This window comes from Abrus precatorius, unplaced genomic scaffold (genome assembly GCF_003935025.1).
Source record: "Abrus precatorius isolate BTA unplaced genomic scaffold, Abrus_2018 Scaffold9, whole genome shotgun sequence".
Classification (NCBI taxonomy): Eukaryota; Viridiplantae; Streptophyta; class Magnoliopsida; order Fabales; family Fabaceae; genus Abrus; species Abrus precatorius.
In genome coordinates this window covers 15,599,425-15,619,318 of record NW_020874439.1, presented here as the reverse complement: position 1 = coordinate 15,619,318, position 19,894 = coordinate 15,599,425, and the positions used below count along the sequence as shown (strand labels likewise).

General features: G+C 34.7%; 1 non-coding gene across 1 annotated transcript; it reads left to right on the top strand.

Annotated features, from left to right (window-relative positions):
- The first annotated feature begins 14,296 nt into the window (after positions 1-14,296).
- LOC113851758 lies at positions 14,297-14,403 on the top strand. The gene has a single exon (XR_003502323.1). It is a non-coding gene; the product is annotated as a small nucleolar RNA R71 (small nucleolar RNA).
- Positions 14,404-19,894: the final 5,491 nt, after the last annotated feature.

The following is a 19,894-nucleotide window of genomic DNA, read 5'->3' as shown; positions in this document are numbered from 1 at the left end:
TAAGGTAAATCTTTGAATGGAAGTTCAATTGATTAATAAAAGAGGAGCCTTTACCAATGGAAATTGGATTTGTTGCTCATATTTGAATTGATTACCAAAATTATTGATTTCTTAGCAATAAGTGATCTTAGTTTTGCAATCTTAAGATTCTAATTTGTAATGCAACATTGAATTAAATTTTGTCTAAGGAATTAGGATGATTTAGTTAAATGTTAGAGTCAACGAGTTAAGGAATTAATCTTTGACTAATAGTATGCGAAACTGATAGTCAATTAATCAATTGCTTGAATGTTTAGAGGCATAATTGAGTTGATATTGATATTTTGGTGAAATAAATTCCTAACTCTCATCCATTGATATCTCATCTCAATACAAATTTTGCAACTCTGTTTTGCAACACTTTCATTGCTTTATATTGTTGTTATGTTTTACTTTTACATGTTGCAAATCATTCTAATGAACTGTTTGACTCAACTAAATGTCAAATTGTAAAGTGGTAATTGAAAACAAGATTCTTGTGGACGATACTTGGAACTCACATTGATTTTAAAATTTTATTACTTGCTACAACTACCTAATATACTTGCTAGTTAGTAAATTTACATGAGCACATATTGCTGTATCCGAAACATAACAATGACCCGGTCACAATGAGCTACTCTGCAGCATTGGATCACCCCACCTTCGCCACCTCCAAGGTTCGTCATTGAACCTAACACAAAGTGCCCCACAGCTATGCCAGCTGTAACCTTGATTCCGCCTTCTTTCTTATGAGCATGATGCATGATTACACTATATCTGTACTTCTTTAATACTTCACAGTTTATTTCAACATTAATTTTAGCTAATACAATAAACATATATCATACTTTATTCTCCCAAAGAGTATTTACGATTAGTCTCCTCCCATTACTCTCACATTGTAGTTTCATTTATTTAAGGGACTTAAATTCTAGGGTTCTAAGTTCAAGGGAACTTGTCAACTACCTCTTCCTTATTTAGATCTTATTCATTTCTATCTATTTATGTTTACTAACTTGAGAGTTGTCTACGTTAGTATTGTTACTAATCAATTGTTTTTTTTTAAAGGTTCCTAAATTTTTTATTTAACTTTATACCAATTTCCTAATATTTACTTTATGTATTTATACATAGGCTTACTAACTACCCGTATGCCTAATACTTCTTGTTAGTAAAATTTTTGCTTGCCCTTATTCTTATTATTTAGTTCAATTATTATTAAATCAGTATTGCATCTTCCTAGGACTATCTCAAGGGATTTATTAGAAAAAGTTGTCAAGGTATGGAGTGTAACATCCTTCTTTTCTTTAAATAATTCCTTTAAATAATTTACATTATTAAAATATATATATAAAAATAGTAATAATTTGTACAACTTTACCAAAATGGTACAATATGAGAATACCGATTAATAAATTTAACAAATTTATAACATTTTTCAAATTCAAATTTTTCCATCAATGAAATAAAATATATTAAAAGATTTATACATCTATTACATTTAATTTAATTACATCTGAGCAGTTTCTTTCCCACAATCCTTGACGAGTATGACCCTAGAACAGATCAACCATCTCTATCTCCTTTCTTTCATTACCTGAAAATATCAGTAAGGGTGAGTATTTCCCGCCCCACTAAGTCTCTTTTATTATAAATTATCTTAAAAGAATTATAGTTATTGCCTAATATCCTATTCAAATTCATTACCAATAGTGAACAACTCATATTAAAACTTATCATATCCAAGCACATGCAACAAGGCAACGATCAATCAAACCATGTACAACAATTCACTCGCTATACATACATTTGTATATTGACCTGTATGTTATTATACGTGTATCATATCATTTCAATTAATATGTCACAATACATGTGTCACAGTCACACCTGTCGATGTACTACAAAACACATATCATAACAACATAAATCGATCTGTTATGATACATATATTATAATCATACAATTTCTATACTATATCATATTCATCACACTTTCACATTCATTACACTTTCATATTCATTGCCCTTGGGATCTCTTTAGGACTTCATAGCATAGATAGCTGCTGGTTAGCCGCAGCAACACAGATACACACATGTGCCGGCTCGGCCCTTTTTAACAATGGTGTAGTCAGGGGTTTAGGTTAGGAAATGAGTGTGAGGCCTGTGGTGTCTTTTCTCTCTATTTTCATTAATTCTTGCGCAATAATTGGAAGACATCCACCACCCCCATTTCTCCCAGATTTCTCAATTGCCCCCGTCTTCCACACCCCCAGTGTATCTCTGTGACTATCTATACTTTTCTATTTCTCTTACTCAATATTTCACATTCCAATATTCTTTCCATCAATCAGCATGTCATGATACGTGGGTTACAATTTATATAAATTCGTGGATCATAATATATATGATAATACACCCTTCAGTCTGCTATAATTTATATCATAATCACCATTTTCAAGTTACTTGGACTCACGTATCATAATCACGCATCATATTCTTTCTCAGTCGTATTCCACTTACTCATTCATATATTACATGCTTTCGAAATCAACCAACACTTCAATCATTCCTATGATTCTGCTCATATTGTATACATTTTAGCTATCAAATCATATCTATACTTGTTGCATCATGCTAGTTGTTCAGAGGGCAAGTGTACCCATCGAGAAGTAATAAAGGGTTCTTAAGTTCCCGAAATATCGTCCTACAAGGATTGTTTTCCAATTACAAAGAATTTCCTAATTCAATTGTTTAAACTTCAAAGATATGAGATTAATTAAAATAGGAATTTATAAAATTAATTATAAACTAAGAGTAAGGAATACAATGCACGTCTTGGTTAAACTTATCGGAGAGGAACCTAGGGCATATGAGTTTTCTCATTCAATTCTTTATGTTGTTTTTCTATTTAACTCTAAATCTAATTTCCTTGTGATTGCCAATTATTCATACGAATACTATTAATACCCAATGGTCATGCAATATTAATATTCTTTTCTCTAAATTAACATCCCCAATGATCATGAAAGACATCAATTTAAGAAAGTTTAAGAAACCTATGAACTTGTTAATTTAGTAACGATTAGAAGAGAAAGATTGGTTTGGTCCACCTAATCCTTTGTCTCGTTTTACCCTATAGATCTATTAATTAACCGAGGTACGGTCACCTGACGATATAATTAATTAGGATTAAAAGAGAAGCGTAATAGGATAAAATCTAATCACAAAACGAAAATCAAATTTAGATTCAAACATCAAAATTCCATAAATTCATGAACAATAGTTCCCATAGCCCTAGCTATGGACTTAGTTACTCATGCTAAAGAAAAAAACTAAAACAATCATAAACAAAGCCATAATCAAAAGAAATAGCAAACTAGAGTATGAGATGTGTTTTCGGTCTTCAAGTACGACCGCTTGAAACTCCAAGTCTCGTCAAGCTTGTGCTAAGGATCCCGTGCAAGAGAGACGAGATGAGAAGTGTATCCGAAAGCCAAAGACTAGATGTAAAAACCGGTCCCCTTTTATGATGCCTGAGATCTCCTTTTAATAGGTTTTGAAAACCTTAAAGACTTTTGATAATTGGGCTTCTCGCAGATGAGTACGGCCGTGCAAGGCGTTAAGCACAATCGTGCATGGGCTCAAAGCACTCTCGTGCTTGTTGAAAGGGTCTGGGCATGCTGACTGCTGCAAAGCTCTAATTTTCTATCAATTTGGGCCCAAAACACTCCTAAAGTATACTTGCGACATCTTTATACCAAACTACATAATTAATAAGTAAATTAGTGTAAAAAATAAATAAAATAAAGGTCAAATATGAATATATGGGTTGTAAAAGAGGGCCTAATTATAGATTTATCACTAGTCCAATATATAAAGTTATCATACAATATCATATCATGCAATCAATACAATACATCAATCTTAGCATAAAGATTACCACATAATATCACATCATACAATCAGTATAATATGCCGAAGGTCGGACACTTTCGGACTCAGCCCAACTCGTACAATCTCAATATAATCTTCTAACCTAAAGTTCATTATTTTGTGTCTTTTATTACTTAACTTATATACATCTTAAGTAACTCAGTTCTAAAACCTCTTAATGCTACTCAAGCCCATATTTTTCTCTAAAAATATGATTTTATTAGTTTAAAATAAACCCAAAACCTTTCTTTATATCAAAATACATTTTCACCATATGATTTCATAGAAATTATGAATTATTACTAAAATAGGTTAATCAGATTCTCCTAAGATCACTATATATGTATATAAAACTAAAGCTCGAGAATACTCCCTTTACCCGGAAATGGATCTCAAAAACTATGTTCTTCATGTGCTCTAAAGAGAAACTCCACGTATCGATCTGAAATACTACCCAACGACAAGAGTTATTCTTAACATCACAAGGTATATTTCTATTATGAAAAAGAAAAAAGAGAAATAGGAAGGAGATTGAAAGGATGAACTTTAGAAAGTTACTTAAATCCGAGAAGAATGGATGTTTGACCTCAAATCTGAAGGAGATCCAGAGTTAATAGAGGTTTTCTCTGAGAAGGGAGAGGGAGAAAATGAAGAGGATGGAGAGAGATATGTGATTTGGTTGAAAATGAAGATTTTAGGGTGAGAGTTCTTTAAATATCTCTCAAACTCGCGACTTTCTCGCTATAGTGAAAGGTTCTTGCTATAGGGAAAAAACTAGAAGTTTTCTTCCTTTGCTGTCTGTCATTCTAGCTACAGCGAAAGCATCCTCGCTACAGCGAGAGGGCTCCAAAATGTTCCATTTCCACTACCTTATTCTCGGTACAGCGAGATATCCTACAGTTCACATCAATTAAACACTTCTAATTTCAAATAACATGCACCAATAACTAACATTAATCGCAATAATAATAAATTATAAAATGAGGGTGTTACATAGAGGTCATAAGATCCTCTAATATTCACAGTTATATCTTTATGCAATACTATAGTTTCATTGGTTATTGTTATCACAATTCTGAACACTAGCAAGTGCACTAGGAATTGCAGCAAGTAATGAGTAATTTTTAAGATCAGAATATTGTCTCCACAGGGAATTAGGAAATCAATTATTACTTCACAGAACAATCACTATTTGAGCCATACGAATATAGAAGATTTGTAATATTCAAAAGTCAAGAACAAGCTCAATTAAAAGGTAAGAAACTTGTAGTAAAAACAGAGTATGAAAGTTGTGATGAAATGAGATAGGAATGAAGAATCGTTAGGAATTTACTTCACAAGAATGTCAATATTGATTCGATTATACTTTTGAATATTCAAGCAATTGGTTAATTGACAATCAGTTTCACATATAGCTAGTCAAAGGTTAATCCCTTAACTCATTGACCCTAACAATCCACTAAACTCCCCTAATCCCTTAGGTGAAGTTCAATTTCATGTTGCATTAAGACTTAGAATTGTACGATTGCAGGATTAAGTGCACTTATCCCTAAGAAACCCCTAATTCTGGTTGTTAATTCAGATCAAAGAATCAAATCAAATTCCCATTGGCAAATGTTCCTCTTTGATTAATCAAATGAATTCCCATTCAAAGATTACGTAAAGTGCAGAATTGACAACTCAATTAATCCAAAAACTCAAATTTCATAAGCAAGAATCAAATCAATACATCAATTCGAGGTCCATAAACTCCTAACTACAAAGAATTACACAGACATTGTGACAGAGAGAGAGAGAAAGAAGGAGAAGAAGAGAAGAAACTCAGAAAAGCCATAGCCACGGGCTCCAATCCAATGCCTTTTCTTGAAGCTTCGAGGTTCAACCCCAGTCCTCTCTCTCACTCTCTCCCAACGAGAATCTAACAGAAAAAGTGGAAAATGAACAAAAGACCCCGAGTTCTGAGCTTAAAACATGTATTTATAGAAATCCCGATTTTGTGCGTCGTCACTCTTGCTGATAAGAGTGGCCACGCAAAAGCTCATGTGGTTTCTGGAAAGTGGAACTATCACTTTCGCTGCTAAGAGTTGCAACGCAGAAGGTCGACATGTTGTGCATAATCACTTTTATGAATAAAAGTGATCACGCACAACTTGTCAAGTTGAGGACTCTCTGGAACATCCACTTTCAATGATAAAAGTGTAAGCAGAATACTCTAAAATTTTGTCTTCTCTGGAACATTCACTTTTGCTGATAAAAGTGGTTACGCAGAGCATGCTGAGTCTGAGGCTTCTCTGGATCACTTACTTTTGCTGGTAAAAATGGTTATGCCCAGACTTTACTTCTTCCTTGAGCTTTGGAGTGATCACTTTCATTGACAATAGTGATCACGCCCAGCCTAGATTCCATTGTTCTCGTGTTTTAGAGTCCAGAACTGCTATTCCATTTCCATGAACCTTGGTCAGATTATTCCTACAAAAATAAGCATAAATTTCACAAATGTTAAGCTAACTATATAATAAAAAAAAACCTTCATTCATTTTATTTTTCTAGTTTTTCTGTTGTTTCTTACATGTTTTTCTTATCAAATGGGTTAGAATTACACTAAAATATGAGTCAAAATATGGATTCATCACTACCCCAAACTTGAAATTTTGCTTGTCCTTAAAGAAATCAAACTAAACCAAGGGTAAGTTCCTCTATTTTCAAAATCAATTCACAACTGCTTATTCAGATTTTTCCAATTTCTAATTCTGTGTTTTCTGCAAAATTTTCAATCAAGTTGTTCATCCAAATACTCATCATGATATTCATACTGCATAATCATCATTGAGTAAGAATTGCTATCTAAGTTCATATATTTCATCAAAATTCATGTGAGCACAATTAATAAACATGATCACAGCTCACTTGGAAGTGTTTCCCTCATCACTCAATAATGTTTAGGTACTGTTTTCTCTCTAAATCATCAATTTAACTACACTCTACCATATGCTTGCCCATATTCTCAATTTCCTCTGCTTAATACAGTTAATCACACATCCAGAGGACTTTTTCAGGTTATAACATGGCTAAGGTCAAGGTAGGTATTGAACAAAATGGGAAACAATATATGCAATTTCAAAAGATCAAAGGCATTTTGAGTGAATGACTTTAAAACTAGCATGGGTCTGCATTATTTTTCACTAATACCCTCAACTATGCAGTAAACAACATTATTTTTGTGCAATAGAATTTTCATTTTCTTTCTCTCTTTTGGTGCTTTCATTCATTATTTTCTTTTTATTGAATTTCTTTTTCTTTTTCTGTAATAGTTTGCTATAAAACTTTCTTTTGAACTCACATTTTGCTCTTTTCACAACTTTGCTGCATATTTTTCATTTTTTCTGCAACACTTTTGCTCTTTCTTTCTGACTTTTTGAACTCAAAACTTAGATAGCTTGCTATTCCCCACCCCAAACTTAGAACATTACTTGTCCCCAAGTAATTAAAATGTGGATGCTACCCTAAACTTAGTTTTAAAACTCATTCTTGATTAAACTCACTATGTCTCTTTTTATTTGAATGGTAAAACTAGTTTTTCAGCAAGGTTTATAATGAGGTAATTTCAAGAAAAAGAATATTAAGCTCAAAGAGGTGAACTAAGACAATTAAGCACACGGAAGGCATTTAGGCTAACTAGGCATAATCAAACATGGCCTCCATCATATATGTGAAAACTGTAAATGGCATATTCAATCAAGAAATCAGGCAAGTTCCAGAGGGTGTAGCAAATTATGATTACACACATGAAAAAGAAGCATGCAACTCAAGTCTCACTAGGGTTTTGTAAGTGACATGTTAAGCAATGAACTCACAATTCACTTTTCAGAATTATATGCACCTAGTGGCAATCCTGCCTCATTTTGAAAATACAAGTGTGATTTCATTTTGAGAATGGGAAAAACAACTTAATAAATAAATAAATCAGAATTCACAAAATTATCAATTAAAAAGCAATTGTTTCACAAAAGACAATTCAATATCTATTCTACTATCAGTAAAATTTCAGTGTATTGTGTAGCTAACACATGAATCAAAAGGTAAAGAATCACCCCCTTTCATGGCAACTTGTGCATGTGTAAATATCCATTGTGTGTGAGTGCTGTGATTGTTACATTCTCTGCACAAAACACCAAAATTCCATCAATTATTAGGAAAAAAATAAAGTAATTAAAACTACAAAATTCTAAAATGAACAAAAATTGAACTTCATTACAACTAAATATTAAAATTGTTTTGTAACTAGCTGCATTTACAAAAATTAAATTGCTAATTGCTAAAATTTACAAAAGCTAAAATCAAAAACAACAGAATTAAAATCCTAAACTATTCTTCTGTTCCATCCTTCTCCTTTGAGGTATCCTCGTCCTCTTCTGATTCTTCTTCATCTTCTTCTTCTTCCTCCACCACCTCTTCCTCTACCACTTCTTCCTCTACTGACTAAGGAATGTGTGTTTTATAGATGGGTAAATCCTTAAACACAGAGGAGCGAAGGCATTGGGCATTTTCTGCCAGATCAGGTGTGTGGTACATCTCCTCTTTGGTCATTCCCAGTTTTTGACTAATGTTGAGTAGTACACACTCCAGCAGCATGGTTCCAGCCTTGAGACTGCTGTGCAGCTCAGTTTTTCTTTCAACTAGCTGATTTTGTTTCTCAGCCATCAGCTTCAATGCATCCTTCATTAACATTAGTTTCTCCTTTTTGTATTGAGAAGGGATGGGGGCTGCAGAGGTGCAGGAAGTGGTGGCATAAATTTCCTTCACCATGGATGCAGAGATGGGAGGTGCAGCTCTGATCTTTTCTTGATATTCCCCAAACTCCACCCCTGCATCTTCACAGAGTAGTGTTATGATTGAAGGGAAAGCTAGAGAATCCCTCTTTGTCTTCAAGATGTTCAGGATGCATTCACTTATTATCTCCCCCACATCAATGTACATATCGGTGACTATGCTAAACAACAACTCAACCCTCTTCATTGCCAAGGTTGAGCTGTGTTTTACTGGCATGAAAGAGTTCAGGATGAACATGCTCCACCTTGGCAAAAGGCAGCAAATTTTTGGAGATTATACACTTTGGCTTCTTGGCCTGGTTCAACTTCCAAGTTGTACCTGGCTTGCCAATTTTCTCTAAGATCTGCACATAATCAATATCTGGGCTCTTCCTGAATGAGCTGAAGTCCAGTTGTCCAGGGTGTCTTTCAGCATTGATGTCCAGCACCCTGTTGATATTGGCAGGTGAGAAATCTATCCTCATCCCTTTGACCATTGTGTTGTACCTAGGGAATTGGTCTCCCTTGAACCTCATGGCATTTACATAGAATTCCTGGTTTATTTCCCTCCAACCCAAGCCAGCTGTAGAACAGAAGAACTCCCATCACATCTTCTAGATCCTCTCTCTGTATTCTGGGTAATTGTCCCCAACTATTTTGAATGTTCTGTCAGGGACAATTTTCCTCCTCAGAATATTGGCCTTGAAAAAGTTTTCGTGAGCAATGCTTCTGAATCTTGGATCACATAGTTCAATTGGAGATGAAGCTGAGGCACCATCTGTTCTGGCCTTCTTCAATTGGAGTGTTGCTGGAAGATCTAGCGTGAGTCTTCATAGAGGAGCCAACTAGTGTGTTTATAGAAGTTCTGACCATTTTTCAAGTTCTGCAATGAAGAGCTAATTGGTCAGTTTAGATTTTTACCAAGCACAGCTACAGAAGTATAGATTCTGTAATTAAGAAAATTTCATCAAACAAATTACAGAAATTCCATTTTTTTTCAAAAGAAAAAAAAATAATATGCAGTCTGTTGTCAGGATAAATCATCATACAAATACACAAGTACAATTGCACAACATTAATCATCACAGTCATAGCATGTTAAATCCTAGTAATTAAGTTCAACGTGAACACTCTCAGTGCATTTCATGTTAATACAAAAGAATTATCATAAGACTTAACCAATTTTTCAACCACAGTTATGCACTTTTTAATCCTTCACAACATAATTTGTAACTAATTTTCAACCCAGTTATGCACTCTAATTATCAATTCAACCTTTTCAAAGAATTTTGTTTAGGTCAACTCAGATTCTGCATAGATTTGGTTCATATAGTGCATTGTAGGTTTAACTATCTGAACAAAATATCATAATTAACAGAGAAAACGTATTCAGAGTGTTGTCCATTCTATTATTGAACCAAATAGCCTTAGAACAGTGTCCCATTTCTCATTCGAGATTTTCTTCAAACTTCAAACCAAAAAACATTGTAGAATGTAATTCCAAACAATCATTTTCACAATTTTTACTCAAAACATTTTTTTCTTTATTGAAAATGAATTCAGAGGTAGAAATACAGATTACTGTTCTAAAATGAATTCAAGTCTGTTGTCAAAATATGTTATATATATATATATACACACACACACACACAACAGTACAGATGTACAACATTAAGCAATCAAATTCAGAGGAATTTTAATATTCCAAATTCTCGGGCATCTGTCACATCTTTCCACATAGTTGGCCAGAAAAAACCAGATTGCAGGACCTTGGCTGTTATCGTTGAACTACCATGGTGTCCTCCATATTCTGAACTATGACAATGCCACAAAACATCTTCCTGCTCTTCCTCTGGTATACACCTTCTCAGCAGCACATCTTTTTCAATTTTGAACAGTAATGGATCTTCCCACACATAATATTTGCTGTCATGGAAGAATTTCTCTGCTGCCAACTCATCCAATTTGGAGCATGATTTGTAGCTTTAAAGTTGGCCATATCAGCAAACTAAGGCTGGGATTCAATCTTAAATAATCTCTCATCTGGAAACTCTTCTTTTATTTGATCCACTTCAGATGGTATTGCCTCAAGTTGTAATCTTAACAAGTGGTCAGCAACTCCATTCTCCTTCCCTTTCTTGTCTTTGATCTCCAACTCGAATTCTTGAAGGAGTAAAATCCACCTTAATAATCTGGGCTTGGCATCCTGCTTTGACAAAAGATACTTAAGAGCAGCATGGTCAGTGTAAACTATAACCTTGGACCCTATCAAATAAGACCGAAACTTGTCAAATGCAAAAACTATAGTTAAGAGTTCTTTTTCAGTAGTACTGTAATTAATTTGTGCAGGGTTAAGAACTCTACTAGCATAATGAACTTTGGCCTAAAACTGCTCCTATAGCTACATTACTAGCATCAAAAGGTAATTCTCAATCTGGTTTAACAAGTACAAGTGCAGAAATTAATTTCTCTTTCAAAGTATTAAAAGCTACTAAGTACTTATCATCAAAAAAAAAATTCTGTATCCTTATCCAGCAACTCACTTAATGGCTTTGCAATTTGAGAAAAGTCTTTAATGAACCTGCGATAGAATCCAGCATGTCCCAAAAAGCTTCTTATTCCTCTAACATTTATAAGTGGAGGCAGCTTCTCAATTACTTCTACTTTTGTAGGATCCACTTCCATTCCCCTTGCTGAAATCTTATGTCCTAAGCTATCCCTTCTTGTACCATAAAATGGCACTTTTCCCAATTGAGCACAAGGTTTGAGTCTTGAAAATGCTGCAAAACAAGAGATAAATTAGCTAGACACTGATCAAAAGAATTACCAAATACAGAAAAGTCATCCATAAAAACCTCTATAATTCTTTCAATCATATTAGAAAAAATGGACAACATACATCTTTGGAATGTAGCTGGAGCATTGCACAGCCCAAATGGCATTCTTCTATATGCAAAAACTCCAAAAGGACAAGTGAATGTTGTCTTTTCTTGGTCTCTTGGGTCTACTGCAATCTGGTTGTAACCAGAATATCCATCTAGAAAACAATAGTAGTCAAACCCAGCCAATCTCTCCAGCATTTGGTCAACAAATGGAAGAGGAAAATGATCTTTCCTTGATGCATCATTCAACTTCCTATAATCTATGCACATTCGCCATTCGGTTACTATCCTAGTAGGTATTAATTCATTTTTTTCATTTGGAATAACAATTATACCTCCTTTCTTAGGCACCACATGAACCAGACTCACCCATGAACTATCTGAAATTGGATAAATAACTCCTACATCTAGTAGTTTCATCACCTCTTGCCTCACTACCTCCTTCATAGTTGGATTAAGTCTTCTTTGAGGTTGGACAACAGGCTTGCAATTCTCCTCAAATAAAATTCTATGCATGCAGAAAAAGGGATCTATACCTTTCAGATCTGAAATCTGCCATCCTAGTGTAGATTTATGCTCTCTTAACACTCTCAAGAGCTTTTCTTCTTGATCTTTCTGCAGATTGTTGTTTATTATTGCAGGTTTATTATGGCCCTCTTCAAGAAACACATACCTCAAATGAGAGGGTAATTGCTTGAGCTTCACCTTTGGCTCATCTTTCTTCTCTTCTTCTTGATGTAGTTCTTCCTTGAGTTGGTTTATTTCCTTGTTCATACAGGGAAATAAATCTAAATGCAGAATGCAGTCTTTCACTTTCTCATCTTGCTCTTCATGAATGCAACATTTTGCTTCAGCTATGGGGCTTTCCAAAACTGCACTTTCATCAAATGTCTCCAAGGAATGTGGTATCACGGCATCTATTACATCAATCTTCATGGAGTTCATATCATCACTTGGATGTTTGATGGCCTTAAATACATTAAAAATAACTTTCTCCTCTTGTACTCTTAGCATTAGTTCACCTTTCTGCACATCAATCAAGGCTCTCCCTGTGGCTAAGAATGGCCTTCCTAATATAAGAGGGATATCCGCATCTACCTCCATATCAAGTATAACAAAGTTTACAGGGAATATAAACTTGTCTACCTTGACTAAGAGGTCTTCCACTACTCCATAGGGATATGTATAAGATCTGTCTGCTAGTTGAAGTGTTATCCCTGTTGGCTTTGCCTCTTCAATTCCCAGCTTCTTCATAATGGCTAAAGGCATTAAATTTATGCTTACCCCAAAATCACAAAGAGCTTTTCCTATTGTGCAGTTTCCAATAGAGCAAGGTATGCTAAATGACCTTGGATCCTTCAACTTTTGAGGCAGTTTTCTCTGCAAAATGGCATTGCACTCTTCAGTGAGTGGTACCAATTTTTCCATGTCCAGCTTCCTCTTTTTAGAGAAGAGCTCTTTCATAAACTTTGCATATGAAGGCATTTGTTCTAATGCCTCTGCAAATGGTATATTAATTTGGAGCCTTTTGAACACATCAATGAACTTTTCAAACTGCTTTTCTTGTCCAGGATCTTGTACTCTTTTTGGAAAAGGTAATATCTTGTACTACTCTTCATTAATAGGTTTGCAGGCCTGCTCAAATCTCTATTTCTTGCCCTTTTTTTCTTGCTGGTTTCTACAGTTTTCTTCATCATCTCCTCTCTTTAACATAGTATATTTCCCACTTTCAAAATCTTCTTGTTTCAGCTCACTTTCTTCCTTCAAATTGGTGACTTTATCTTTCTTTCTTGGGTTGGAAACTACTGCTCCACTTCTAGTGGTTATGGCTTGGCATTACTCCTTTGGATTCACTATTGTGCTACTAGGGAACCTTCCTTCATCTCTATTTGCAAGTTGCTCAGCCAACTGCCTAATTTGTATTTCTAACTTCTTTATAGAACTTTCTTGATTTTTGAAATTAGTTTCTGTCACCTTCATAAACTGCAGGAGTGTTTCTTCTATTCCATTCACTTTCTCACTCAAGGGTCTTGAATTTGAATACCCTTGGTTTTTCTGAAATTGTGCAGAAGAACTTCCTTGAAAATATTGTTACTGGACTTGAGGAGTCGCACTTTGGAATGGTGCAGTAGCTGTATTTCCTCTTGCAGTAGAATTTTATGGATTCCACTTAGAAAACTGATGTCCTCTATTGTTATTTAGCTGGAAACCAGGTGGATATGGTTGTTGTGGCCTTTGATAATTGCCCATATAATTGACTTGATCAGGTTGTTCTATAACTGTGGGATCACAAGCTCCATTCACATGGTTGACACCACAGAAATCACAACTCAGTTGTGAATTTTGAACCACAACAGTCTGCATGTTACTTATTGGTTGAGTTAAGGCAGCAAGCTATTCAGAAAATTGTTGATTCTGAAGTTGATTTTGAGCAAACATGGCTTCTATGGATTTTACATCATATCCTCCTCTCCTTGAAACTTGTCTTTCATTCATATTTTGATACATCGAAGATGCCATCATTTCTATGATTTGCTAGGCTTCTTCCAAAGTCTTTGAACTCAATGAACCACCAGTTGCTGAATCTATCATGGTTTTAGTTGTTGCAGTCATTCCATTGTAAAATGTTTCAAGCTGCATCCATTCAGGTATGCAGTGATGGGGACACTTCCTTAATAACTCCTTGTATCTTTCCCATGCCTCATACAAAGGCTCTCCATCTTGTTGAACAAAAGATGTAATCTCTCCTCTGATTTTTGCAGCTTTTGAAGGGGGAAAATACTTGATTAGGAACTTGTTCACCAAATTAGCCTATGTTGATATACTACCTTGAGGCTGGGCTTGAAGCCAGCACTTGGCTTTATCCCTCAATGAGAATAGGAATAATCTAAGTCTGATTGCATCCTCACTTACCCCATTGATTCTGATTGTGTCACAAAGTTGCAAGAAATTGGAGATGTGCAAATTTGGATCTTCTGAATGGCCTCCAACAAATTGGTCTTGCTGTACCAGATTTAGAAGTGCAGGTTTTATCTCAAAGTGCTTGGCATGAATTGTAGGTCTCAGAATAGAAAAACTAAATCCCTAGAGATTAGGAACTGCATAGTCCCCTAGTGTTCTCAGTCTTGGTTGTTCTCCCATCTTTATTTGTCTTGGAATTTGACTGGGTTGAGGTGGAGGTATAAAAATCTCTTGCTCCTCTCTTTAAACTTGCTTAAATCTTGCTTCACTTCTTAACCTCCTTAGTGTTTGGTCAATATTTGGATCGAATACTAAAGTAGCTTTATTTTTGTTTTTCCCTCGCATATACAAATCAAAATTAACAAAGTTAAACTACAAATCAATATTTAGATTTTCACAACAAAGATTATGCAGAAAAATTATCAACAGCAACATGTAAAATTAAAGTCTAACAACTGCAGGATTATGCTGAAATTCTTCTACTACTATTCTACAATTATCTATTAAAACAGAACCAAGTAACTTGAATGTAAGACTAACTACAAAGAAAAATTAAGAAAACATATACTCAATCTAGCAATTTTTCTATTACTAATGATATTGAAACTCAAATTCCCTGGCAAAAGCGCCAAAAACTTGTTGTTACAATTCTGAACACTAGCAAGTGCACTAAGAATTGCAGCAGAGAAGAAACTCAAAAAGCCATAGCCATGAGCTCCAATCCAATGCCTTTTGTTGAAGCTTCGAGGTTCAACCCCAGTCCTCTCTCTCACTCTCTCCCAACGAGAATCTAACAGAAAAAACGGAAAATAAACAAAAGACCTCGAGTTCTAAGCTTAAAACATGTATTTATAGAAATTTCGATTCTGTGCGTTGTCACTCTTGTTGATAGGAGTGGCCACGCAGAAGCTTATGTGGTTTTAGGAAACTTGAACTATCACTTTCGCTGCTAAGAGTTGCAACACAGAAGGTTGAGATGTTGTGCGTAATCACTTTTATGAATAAAAGTGGTCATGCACAACTCATCAAGTTGTGGACTCTTTGGAACATCCACTTTCAATGATAAAAGTGGTTACGCAAAATACTCTAAAATTTTGCCTTCTCTGGAATGCTCACCTTTGCTGATAAAAGTGGTTACGCAGAGCCTGCTGAGTCTGAGACTTCTCTAGAACACTCACTTTTGCTGGTAAAAGTGGTTATGCCTAGACTTTACTTCTTCCTTGAGCTCTGGAGTGATCACTTTCATTGATAATAGTGATCATGCCTAGCCTGCATTCCATTGTTCTCGTGTTTTGGAGTCCAAAACTGCTATTCTTCCTCTTCCTTTCCATTGATATTCCATTTCCATGAACCTTGGTCAGATTATTCCTACAAAAACAAGCATAAATTTCACAAATGTTAAGCTAACAACATAATAAAAGAAAACTTTCAATCATTCTATTTTTCTAGTTTTTCTGTTGTTTCTTACATGTTTTCCTTATCAAATGGGTTAGAATTATACTAAAATATGAGTCAAAATATAGATTCATCAGTTATTCATTCCCACGGTGATTATTTGTATTAGGTTTTAAGTGCAGGGGAAGTACCAATTTAAATGTCATTTTTGAACTATGGTTTATGCACTTGGGTTCCCTATCTAACACTTGTTAGATAGAATTTTACAATTATACTCAATATACTAGCATTTTCAAATAAACAAACCTCTATTAATGTTTTCCCTAAGTTATTAATAAAAGATAATTTTCAAATTCCTTTACGACTAAGAGTTAATGTTGTCCAATATTCTAACATCCATTAATTTCCTTAATCCCGTACATGCCTCATTCAAATATTCAACACTGATGGAGTCATACACACAAAGAGGAAAATTGAATTATCATGTATATACATGCAACACATAACACATCCAATTTAACATTGACTACATGTAATCTAAAACATTGCCATTCAATACCACCATTTATTTCTCACTAAATCATTTAACAAGTACATCTTCTAAACCATGGCCTCCCCTCATGGCATCCTTCACATGCAAGGAAAGAAAAGAAAAGAAAAAAACACCCAGCCTTTATGTAATTCATTCATTGCTTTATAGCAAGAGAATAAACATAAAATTAAAGGTTCAGAAATATTTCAACAATATAGACCCCCTTACCTTATAGTGAAAATTCTGTTAAAAGGATAGGAACAATGAACTTGGATGTTACAGTTCTGCAACACAACACAAACAGTGATCGACACAAAGGAAATAGAAAAGAAGGATAATAGAGGGGAATATTTGAACCTAGTAACGTGAAGTTGGAAATCTACTCACCTAGGTGAAGTTATTAGCTTGGCTCTTCAAAATTCAGAATGATGAAGAATAGCAAAAGGAAGGGAAAGAGATTAAGATCCTGAAGTTGATGTATTTTGAAATAGGGAAACCGAGAGCTTTTTCTTCCTTTAATGCATAGGCTATTCTTCCTTTAGTGCATTTATGTTTGGTTAGACAATTCTAATGGCAGTTTCAATAATACTTCCCAAGTCATTAGGATAGTATTAATGATAAGGAACTTTCCTGCTGCGCTGATGTGTAAGAGAAATGGTGTTACAACTTGGTCCTTTGTACTGGAATGAAATGCGGTGTAATGATAAAAAAAGGGAGAGAAGGACACGTTGTAGAGCATGGAGGGATAACTTTAATTATCATGAAATCTGCGCACCATATTACTAGGATCCCAAAAAAATCTATCCCTTCTTTCTAATGTACATTTACCTCTGTATGGCTAAAACCCTCAAAACCATAATGGGATGTTAGTGGATTACACGTGCAATGGAAATGGAATGCCACATTAATTAATATCATGCAGAGATTTTGGTAAGGATTATAATTTCTCTGTTGTATATGCAGCAATGTGTGTGTGTGATATTTCAAAATAGGGTACCATACCGCCAAATGAAGGGGAGAAGATGGACGACTCATGATGATTGAAAAGATGGTCTTCAGTCTATATATTGCAGCTATCTCGTTATTGAATAAGATGGCACTTACAGTAATATTCATCTTTGAAACTGAAGCTTGATAACTGGGGGGAAAATTCATGTTTACGTGGGAAAATGCCCCTGCATCCTTCTCATACAGCTAGAGCTGAAGACTAAGGGGAAAAGAAACAGTACAACTGTGTGTTATATCATCAAAATGTACATACATGCATGTGGGGAGAATTAAAATAAAGCTATACAAGGAAGGACAAAATTTTTGATAAATTCATTCCACACTTGGTCTTATAATGTAATTCATGAATGATAATTGAGATTTTTGAGTTATTCATTGAGAAAATTCATTATTAAGTCCATTTTGTTCATATTTTAGGAATGAAAAGGATCAAGAAGTGAAAGCTTTAAAGGATAGTGGGAATTGAAGCAAAAATCAGAACCAGGGATATACGCGGGCAAGTACATGGCTGTGTATCTGAGCGTGTATCTCACTGGTTGAATAAGTCAAGTACATAATCAGAGCCAGAGATATACACGGGCAAGTACACGCCCATGTATGTGAGCGTGCATCTTACTGGTCGCGTTAATTGAAGTACACCATCAAAACTAAAGATGTACACAGTCAAGGTACATGACCGTATACATGAGCGTGTACTTTTTGGAAAAGCTTTCAAGGATAATTTTTAGAGACCAGAGATGTACACGGTCAAAGTACATGGCTGTGTACATGGGGCATGTACTTTTAACTTATGTCAGAATTAAAAATTTTGCGATAAAAGAAGCCTTAGGACCACTCATATAAAAGGGAATTTGGCACAGAAACCTGAGGATGTTGTTTTTGGGAAAGATAGAGTCAGTCATGGCTGGAGAATGGAATCAAGCTCTTTAATCTGTCTCTTTTGTAATTGTAGTTTTGGGATGTTTAGGTTCTAATTTTCCTTTAAGTATCGAGACATAATGAATCTTATTTGACCAAACCTTCTAGAATTTTTCTTAATGTTATTTCATGTTCTCTTCTCTTGAGTTTAATTGAGTAGTATTAATTGTCTCCTATGTTATTTTCTTGTTTGATATTGAGTAAAAATCCTGTATGAATTTACCATTGCTCAATTAAAAGGACTTGAATGTATTTCTAGAGATAGAAAGGCATTAGTTTTCTGTCTTAGGAATAACTCTAATTATGGAATTCATAATGAACTTAATGCAACCTAGGAGAACTAATTAAGGAAGAGATTCTGATTAATCAACTGAAGGTTAGGAACCATTATCCTTGAGAAAGGTATTGGTTTATTTTAGGAATTCCTGTAGCAACAAGGGGCTAGAACTAAGTAGTTGAAGGAGAATTCCAGTTATTTGGACATTTAGGAGGATTTACATTCTAGATACTCACTTATTTCTCTTGAATACACTTAGTCATACTTTTTTAGCCTTTATTATCATAGAAATTTGTTTCTTTTAAATTGTTATTTTCTTAGTTCAGCAAATTTATCAACATAATTTCTTACCAATATTCATTAATAATTGGGTAATCAAGGAAGCAATTATCGGTAACAGTCCTTGTGGATACGACACTTGGTACTCCAATTTTTGCAATATTACTATGACAACGGGTGCACTTGCCCAGTAATTGATTTTTACACACCAAGTTTTTTGCACCGTTGCCGAGGACTCATTAATTAGGATTCCCTTGATTACATATTTACTAAATTTCTTTATTTCTTTAGTCTTGAATTAACTTTTCTATTTTACTTTCATTCTTTTTAGGAGCTGATTTTTTCTGGTGTATGACCAGAACCCATTCTGCTGCACTGTTTGAAGAACTATTTGAATTTGACCCAGAGATAGAAAGAACATTGAAAAAGATTCAAAAAGAGAGGCGACTGCTAGTATAGAGGGAAAACACACAAACCCACATGGAAGGAATGGCAAACAATAAAGAGCAACCAAGGACCATGTCTGATTATGCTCGTCCATCATTAACCGGGACAAAATCTAGCATTGTCCGTCTGGATGTGTAGGGGAATTTTGAAATAAAGTCCAATGTTATTCAGATGGTTCAGTAGTTTGTTCAATTTAATGGGTTATAAGATGAAGATCCCAACGCTTACATTGCTAATTTTTTGGAGATTTGTGATATGTTCAAGATTAATGGAACTACTGATGATGCAATCCGCTTGAGGCTATTTCCATTTTCTCTTAGGAGCAGAGTAAAACAGTAGTTGAACTCTCTCTTCCACGTGGATCTATCACTTCATGGGAGGCTATGGCAGAAAGGTTCTTAGCAAAGTATTTCCCTTCCGCAAAGATTGCT